The sequence below is a fragment of the Heptranchias perlo genome, chromosome 20 (genome assembly GCF_035084215.1).
Source record: "Heptranchias perlo isolate sHepPer1 chromosome 20, sHepPer1.hap1, whole genome shotgun sequence".
NCBI classification, from domain to species: domain Eukaryota; kingdom Metazoa; phylum Chordata; class Chondrichthyes; order Hexanchiformes; family Hexanchidae; genus Heptranchias; species Heptranchias perlo.
In genome coordinates, this window is record NC_090344.1 from 4,985,216 (window position 1) to 4,994,292 (window position 9,077).

Consider the following 9,077-nt stretch of genomic DNA (forward strand, 5'->3'; position numbering starts at 1 on the left):
TACAATATACTGTCAATGCTGTGCAGTAAAACAGAGAGTTTAAAGGTACAAAGACACTCACACCGTCCTACAATACACTGTCAATACCTGTGTAGAGAGACAGAGAATTTAAATGTATAAAGACAGTCACACACCGTCCTACGATACACTTTCAATACCTGTGCAGTGAGATAGCGAGTTTCAAGGTACAGAGACACTCACCTTTTTTTTCAAAAGTAGCACATCCCAGAAATAAGAGAGAGCGTGGGTCAGTCTCCCTCTCCTGGTGGAGCTGAGGCTTGTCAGCCAACAGTCCCCTCATCCCACTATTGGCTGTGGAGGAAGTACAGTGTAGATTTAATGGAATACCTTCAGCCTGACCGAGGTTAGGCTGACTGGCCACTAATTACTCGATCTACCACATTCTCCCTTTTAAACAACGGTACAGCTTTAGCAGTCCTCCAATCCTCCGGCATCACACCTGTAACCAGGGAGGATTGGAAAACGATGGTCAGAGCCTCCGCTATTTCCTTCCTTGCTTCTATTAACATCCTGGGATATATTTCATCAGGGCCTGGAGATTCAGGTGGAGTGATTTGGGGGTTTTCATTTTCCAGTTTGCAAACGTTTGCACCGCAGGTCAAGATCACAAATCTCGGTCCAAATTAGGACTACTTCCGGGTTTAAACTTCAAATCGTGAATTATCCCACGACCCCAACGAGACTGGAAAGAAGAACGTGTCCTTAAATGAACATGTTACAGACACATTCTATGAGAGTTCTGTCTGAATAATGAAAGAGCGTTTTTGAGCAGTCATCTTGATATCTGTTTCCGCCTGAAACCTGAACAAGTACAAACACCACAGTGTTATTTTGTCGCTTAATTCCACAAATTAGGTAAAAATTGATTGCAGACTGCCCACACCTCCTCTCACTAACATCTATCAGCGACACGTTATTGTCTGTTCGGGGTTCAGACCGTTTTATTTTGTCTATTCCGCTTGTCCGTTTACCTGTGCATCCCGATACTTCCAACATTTCTAGCTGTGTTTATCTTTGTGTATCCATCAGTGCGTTGATACACCGATGATTATGTGTGCTTGTGTTTGTTATATCAACTAAATTCGGGGATCAGACAATTCTCTCTCTGACAGTAAAGAACTATTGAGCCGAACTTTAGAGCAAAGTATTATTTATTGCGGTGCTGAAACTAAAAACCAGAAGAGGAACAATCAGGGAAAAGAGAAAAACCTTTGAGGGAAAATGAGGACAACAATCAAGGTTTTTACCAGTACTTTAAGAGAAAGAAGGGTGACTAAGAGTAATGTGAGCCCCTTAAAGACAGATGGAGGTGATATTGTATTTGAATATCAGGAAATGGCAGAATTGCGAAATATTTACTTCACAGAACAAAATGAAGCTAAAATACCAGAGACACGAGGACAACTGTAAATAAATCATGGGGATTCAGTATAAGTAAAATCATGGCAATGGAGAAAATAATTAGAATAAAGATAGACAAATCTCCAGGACCTGATCATTACCACCCGAGGGGATTAAGAGGAATAGGCGAGGAAATGGCACATGTTTTAGTCATGATCGTTCAAACTTTCTTGATTCAGGAATTGTTCCTTTGATTGAAACATTGTCAATGTCACCCCATTATTTAGGATGGGTAGCAGAGATGAAGTTGGAAATTATAGACCCATTAGTCTGACGTCTGTTGTGGCGAAGTTACCAGTATCCATTATTAGGGAAAGAATGCCTGAGCACTTGGATAAATATGAAGTAATCAGACAGAACCAGCATGGATTTGTAAAGGGTAAGTCAAGTCCAACAAAGCTAGTTGAACTTTTTGAAGATATATCTAACATGGTAGATAATGGAGTGTCTATGGGTGTTATATAATATTGAATTCCAGAGGGATTCGATAAGGAACTACAGAAGAGACTGTTAACATAAATGGGAGTGCGTAGAATTTAAAGCAACCTATTGAAACGGGTCGGGAGTTGGTTAGAAGGTGACAGAGACCCAGTGTATAAATAACGTAGACGACGGAATAGACTGCCGTATATCCACGTTTGTCGCTGACACCAAGTTAGGTGTCACAGTGAGTCGTGTAAATGGAAGCATAAAGTTGCAAAGGGAAATTGAAAGATTAAGTGAGTTGGCAAAATTGTGGCAGATGGAGTTACATAGAATTACAAAGAATGTACATCACGGAAAAAGGCAATTCGGCCCAACTGGATTATGCCGGTGTTTATGCTGAAGACACGCCTCCGCCATCCCCTCTTCATCTAACCGTATGAGCAAACCCTTATATTCCTTTCTCCTCCATGTGTTTATCTAGCTTCTCCGTAAACGAATCCATGCTATTCGCCTGAACTACTCCTGTGGGAGCGAATTGCACATTCTAACCACTCTCTGGGTGAATGTGTTCCTCTTGAATGCCATATTGAATTAAATAGTGAATACCTGATGTTCATGGTTCCAATGATTTGGAGTCCTTACCTCCGCAAGTGCAAACACCTTATCTACGTCTAACCTATCAAACCCTTGCATAATCTTAAAGTCCTATATCAGGTCACCCCCGAGTCTTCTCTTTTCTATACAGAAGAGCCCCAGTCTGTTCAAAGTTTCAAAATGGGCAAGTGTGAGCTCATTTACTTTGGACCGAAGCAAGATAGATCAGAGTATTTTCTAAATGGTGAGAAGCTAGGAACTGTGGAGGAGCAGAGATATTCAGGGGTCCAAGTACAGAAATCGCTCAAAGCCAGTGGAATGGGAGAAAAATTAATTTAAATGTCTCATGGGATGTTGGCCTTTATTTCAGGGAAGCCGATATTCAAAGGGGGGAAGTATGTGACAGATATAAATCCCTGCTGAGAAACAATTTAAAGTATTGCATTCAGTTCTGGGCACCACATCTCAGGAAGGAAATGTTGGCCTTGGAGGGGGTGCAGCGCAGATTCACCAGAATGATATCGGGGCTAAAATGGTTAAATTATGAAGACAGGTTATGCGGAGGTCGGTCCTCATTTTTCTCTTATGAATCAGGCCACAACCGTTTTCTGTTGACGGGAGCGCGTCTAATACTAAGTCAGTCAGAATCGGATGTAAATCACATCACATGCACAGCGGCTCTGGGACTGACGACTGGTTTAGCATTGAGTTTTTTTATGGAGGTTATAGATTGGCCGGTGGCATTGGCGGACACGTGGCAGATGAAATTTAACGCAAAGAAATGCGAAATGATACATTTCGGTAGGAAGAACCAGGAGAGGCAATATAAACTAGAGGGTACAACTCCAAAATGGGTACAGGCCCAGAGAGATCTGGTGGTTTATGTGCACAAATCGGTGAAGACATCAGAACAGGTTGAGAAATCGGTTGAAAAGGAAATTGGATCCTGGACTTCATAAATAGAGGCATCGAGTAACAAGCTATGGAAGTCATGATGAACCATTATAAAACACTGTTTCGGCAACAACTGGACTATTGTGTCCGGTTCTGTGCACCGCAGTTCAGGAAAGATGAAAAGGCCTTACAGAGGGTGCAGGAGAGATATACTAGAATGATTGCAGGGATGAGTGACTTTTGTTACTTAGACAGACTGGAGAAGCTGGGGTTGTTCTCGTTGGAACAAAGAAGGTTGCGGGGAGATTTGATAGAGGTATTCAAAATCATGATAGGTCTAGACAGAGCAGATAGAGAGAAACTGTTCCCAATGGTAGGAGAGTCGAGAATCAGAGGACATAGATTTCAGGTGATTAGCAAAGGAACCAAAGCTGACATGAGGAAAAACTTTTTTAAACAGCGAATGGTTAGGATCTGGATTGCACCGCCCGAGGGGGTGGTGAAGGCAGATTCAAAGGAAACTAGATAAGTGCTTGAAGGGAAAAAAATTGCAGGGCGACAGGAAAAGGACGGGAGAGTGGGAATAGCTGGATTACGATTGCATGGAGTCGAATGGCGTCCTTCCGTGCTGTAAACTTTCTACGATTTCTTTGGGATGTGAGCGTCGCTGGCAAGGCCAGCATTTATTGGCCATCCCTAATTGTGCTTGAGAAGGTGGTGGTGATTCAGCTCCTTGAACCGCTGCAGTCCGTGTGGATGAAGGTTCTCCCACAGTGCTGTAAGGTAGGGAGTTCCAGGATTTTGACCCAGCGACGATGAAGGAACGGAGATATATTTCCAAGACAGGATGGTGTGTGACTTGGAGGGGAACATGCAGGCGGTGTTGTTCCTATGTGCCATATGCCCTTGACTTTCTAGGTGATAGAGGTCGCGGGTTTGTCGAAGAAGTCTTGCAAATTGCTGCAGTGCATCCTGTAGATGGTACACACTGCAGCCACGGTGCGCTGGTGGTGAAGTGGGTGAATGTTTAGGGTGGTGGATGGAGTGCCAATCAAGCGGGCTGCTTTGTCCTGGATGGTGTCGAGCTTCTTGATTGAAGCTGGAGCTGCACACATCCAGGCAAGTGAAGGGTATTCCATCACACTCCTGACTTGTACATTGTAGATAGTAGAAAGACTTTGGGGAGTCAGGTGATGAGTCACTCGCCGCACAATACCCAGCCTCTGACCTGCTCTTGTCGCCACAGTATTTATGTAGCTGGTCCAGTTCAGTTTCTGGTCAATGGTGAGCCCCAGGCTGTTGATGGTGGGTGATTCGGCGATGGTAATGCCGTTGAATGTCAAGGGGAGTTGGTTGGACTCTCTCTTGTTAGAGTTGGTCATTGCCTGGCACTTGAATGTTACTTGCCACTCATCTGCCCAAGGCTGAATGTTGTCCAGGTTTTGCTGCACGCGGGCATGGACTGCTTCATTATTTGAGGGATGTCGACTGGAACTGAACACTGTGCAATCATCAGCGAACATCCCCATTTCTGACCTTATGATGGAGGGATGTCTATTGATAAAGCAGCTGAAGATGGTTGGGTCTAGGACACTGCCCTGAGGAACTCCTGCAGTGATGTCCTGGGGCGGAGACGATTTGCCTCCAACAACCACTACCATCTTCCTTGGTGCCAGGTAAGATTCCAGCCACTGGAGAGTTTCCCCCCTGATTCCCGTTGACTTCCAATTTCCTAGGGCTCCTTGAAGACACATCGGTCAAAGGGTGCCTTGATGTCAAGGGCAGTTACTCTCACCTCACATCCGGAATTTAGCTCTTTTGTCCATGTTTGGACCAAGTCTGTAATGAGGCCTGGAGCCGAGTGATCGTGGCGAAACCCAAACTGAGCATCGGTGAGCAGGTTATTGGTGAGTGAGTGCCGCATGATAGCACTGTCGACGACACCTTCCATCACTTTGCTGATGATTGAGTGTAGACTGATGGGGCGGTAATTTGCCGGATTGGATTTGTCCAGCCTTTTGTGAACAGGACATCCCTGAACAATGTTCCACTTAGTTGGCTTTCCACCTTGGTTACCAAGTGACAGTCGAAACTTTAATGAGTTTGTTGTGTTTTTCCTGTGTTGAATTGTCACCCGTTCTCATTTAAAGGCGGTATTTTAGGACTTGGTTAAAAATGTTTCGTGCTCGTGATGCAAGGTATCTGGTGCAGACTTTGTTAAATTCCCCACCTTAGTAATAAAGAAGGGCAACGTCTGCTCCACTCTATCATACGACCCCAACTAGTGCCGCCTCAGTTAAAGTACATTAACTAGTGCCCCCCACTCTTGTATAACCTCAAGTGAGTGCATACAAAGAGTGTGTGCTTGTTTGACTGTGTTGTTTATGCAACAGCATCCGCCAATCTTTCCGTTGCTGTGGAAAGTTTGTTGGAGACGAAAATCGAATCCCACCCTGACAGTCCTGAAGCATCAATGTCCGGACTCAGTGCACTCGGCCATGCTCTATGTCAGTGTTGTCCAAGAGAAATTGCTGACTAGCCGCAAATTTGGCTATAGTGGCATTGTCTAAGTCACATGAACGAATTTTAGCAGAAAACATCTTGCACACACACAATAGACAGTGAGGTGTACTTCACCTGTGTATATTTCATAACAAACATCTCCCACCATTCAGTAACCGAGGAAGTAAAGGACTCACAACGATCAAAACATTCACACACTCTGCTTTTCACCATTTTATCAACAACACACAAAAAGTTTAAAGTCCACATGCGAATATGAGTATTGAGATCACAGGCCTAAAGACGTGTCCATGATTCATTTTTATTTAATAATCGCAATTGTAAATTGCCACATCTTGATTCCCATTTAGCCAGATGAGGCTCGTGGCAAAGGTATTGGAACAACTGGTCAATGCCACAATGGACTGATTCCACGGGCCGTGTTCTGATGACCTCAAACACTGCACATTCTTACAACAAATAAAAATAAATCTGCCGGGGACAGATGTCGGGTTGGTTTTCTGGAAGCAACAAATCAACTGGGCAGAAACATTACCTCCAGCCTCAGGCACAAGAAAGAATTTCGTACAAGCAAAGGACTGAATGTGAAGATTGAGGATTCAAAACCACACCACCAGGCGAAACTGCGATCTGAATACAGCGCCGTCAACCGCTGGCTCATCGTGACTCGAGAAACTCGAGTTTATTGACCCCGATTTTCTCAGTGAGGCCCAATGGCAGTTTCACACTCTCTGGTTCTCGCTAAATCCTGCTGGAAGGCCGAGTGATCAGAATATAAACTCCCCGGAGTTTCCTCTGCCTGTGCTCGGTGTATGGGGACGTTTGGTCGGGCCGTGGTATCCACTTTCCCAGGGAGGTGCAATAATGCTCGGTCTGAGACTGCATTCGCTGCTTTCCCTCGGCAGCGGGTGATTTGAGAGAGCAGGGCCGGACAGGCGGCCTGAATGGTGCTGCTGTCACGGCCTCACTCACTCCGGTAGTTGGGGAACAACAAAAAACTGATGGGATTGTTGCTGCATCTGAGATGCGGCTTCGAACTGCTGTTGTTAACGGAGGCAGCGCTGCAGGATCCTTTAATGATCCCTCACAAATCAACTGAAACCTGTCGGAATGTGAATACCATTTTACTTTTCCAAAGTAAGGGGAGTGACATTCATTGCGGAAAAATGGGAAACAGTTTGCCTCTCGCTCACTGCAGAAATATCCACGTCACAGCGAGACAGCTCTCCGGCAAACAGTGAGTCTCCTCTTCGGACCTGGTCTGTCAAGAAGAATTCTGATTACCTTTAAGCCAATCTCGGATTTTATATTTATTGTTCGTGTGCCTGCTCTCCGACCGCAGGCTTAATGTTGTAATATCAGCCGTGCTCAGCTGGTAGCAGCACTTTAGAAACCCAGCAATGCGAAACAACGAATGTTAAGGTAACAGTTACCCCCTGTGACTGGAATTGAACCACCAACCATTATTATTTAACAGAAACCAATTACGCTACTGAAACACGACGTTTTGCGCACTGAACCATTAATTCACCGAGCGAAAGCTTCAGCTTGCAGTGATCAATGTAACAGCTGTCTGACCATCAGTTTACTTTTCCAAAATAAAGGGTATGCAGTTTGCACGAGTGAAAATCTGTGCTGTCTTATTTCTGAACTTCAAACTCCCCTTTCCCCCAAATGCCTGTATGTTGGAAGACTCAGTCACCCAGTGATAGACAGCATTGATTTTTCGAGCTGTGATTCACCATCCTCTATTTTAGTAATGTTCAGGTTTTTTTATTCGTTCATGGGATGTGGGCGTCGCTGGCGAGGCTGGCGTTTATTGCCCATCCCTAATTGCCCTTGAGAAGGTGGTGGTGAGCCGCCTTCTTGAACCGCTGCAGTCCGTGTGGTGACGGTTCTGCCACAGTGCTGTTAGGAAGGGAGTTCCAGGATTTTGACCCAGCGACGATGAAGGAACGGCGATATATTTCCAAGTCGGGATGGTGTGTGACTTGGAGGGGAACGTGCAGGTGGTATTGTTCCCATGTGCCTGTTGCTCTTGTCCTTCGAGGTGGTAGAGGTCGCGGATTTGAGAGGTGCTTTCGAAGAAGCCTTGGCGAGTTGCTACAGTGCATCCTGTGGATGGGACACACTGCAGCCACAGTGCGCCGGTGGTGAAGGGAGTGAATGTTTAGGGTGGTGGATTGGGTGCCAACCAAGCGGGCTGCTTTATCTTGGATGGTGTCGAGCTTTTTGAGTGTTGTTGGAGCTGCACTCATCCAGGCAAGTGGAGAGTATTCCATCACACTCCTGACTTGTGCCTTGTCGATGGTGGAAAGGCTTTGGGGCGTCAGGGGGTGAGTCACTCGCTGCAGAATACCCAGCCTCTGACCTGCTCTCGTAGGTTTGCTGGAAATGAGATGAGTTGAAATGAGCAGGTCCAACGAGCCGGTGTCTAACACTGCGCGGTGTCTGCAAAGTTGTATCTTGCACTTACAGTGAAACGGACGGCAGTTTTCTCTTTTAAACCAGTGGTTATGATGTTGAGAAAAAAATGTGCCCGAGAAAGACTGGATTTCAGCGGGTGACTCTGGGCCAGAGCAAAGTTCAGTTAAAATTTATGATTGCCAAGTGGCTGGACGGTGGATTTGGAACTCCTGTGCGGCTGCACTGCGCGCTGTCCAGATCTGCTTGGATCGATATTCCCTTCAACTCATTACTAACAGGGACAGTTCGACTCTAAGTTTCTTTTCCCCGGCGCTTGGAGATATTTCAAAAATTGGATAAGACTCGTGCTCAGCCCAACCTCGTCACTTACACGCTGACAGATACAAAGCGGCCATTCTCTGCTTCAGTGAGATGAAAGCCGAGAGCAGTTTCACGATCAAATGTAATGGCGAACAAAACTCATTCAAAGCAAGTGCAGGTCACTGAGGTGCCTTTAAATTCCTGATTGTTTGCACTGAACTTCTTCCCAAAGCGTTTGAGATTCACGTGGGGCGATTTGGGGACTTCTTTTCATTTTATGCAAAAGTTTCAACTGCAGTTCAAGGTCAAAAGCCCTGGGACCACTGTTGTTCACAATTTATCGGTGCTGGGACCACTGCTGTTCACAATTTATAGCTGCTGGGACCACTGTTGTTCACAGTTTATCGGTGATGGGACGGTTTTTATTCACAGTTTATCGGTGCTGGGGCCGTTTTTGTTCACAATTTACCTGGACTGGGACCATTGTTGTT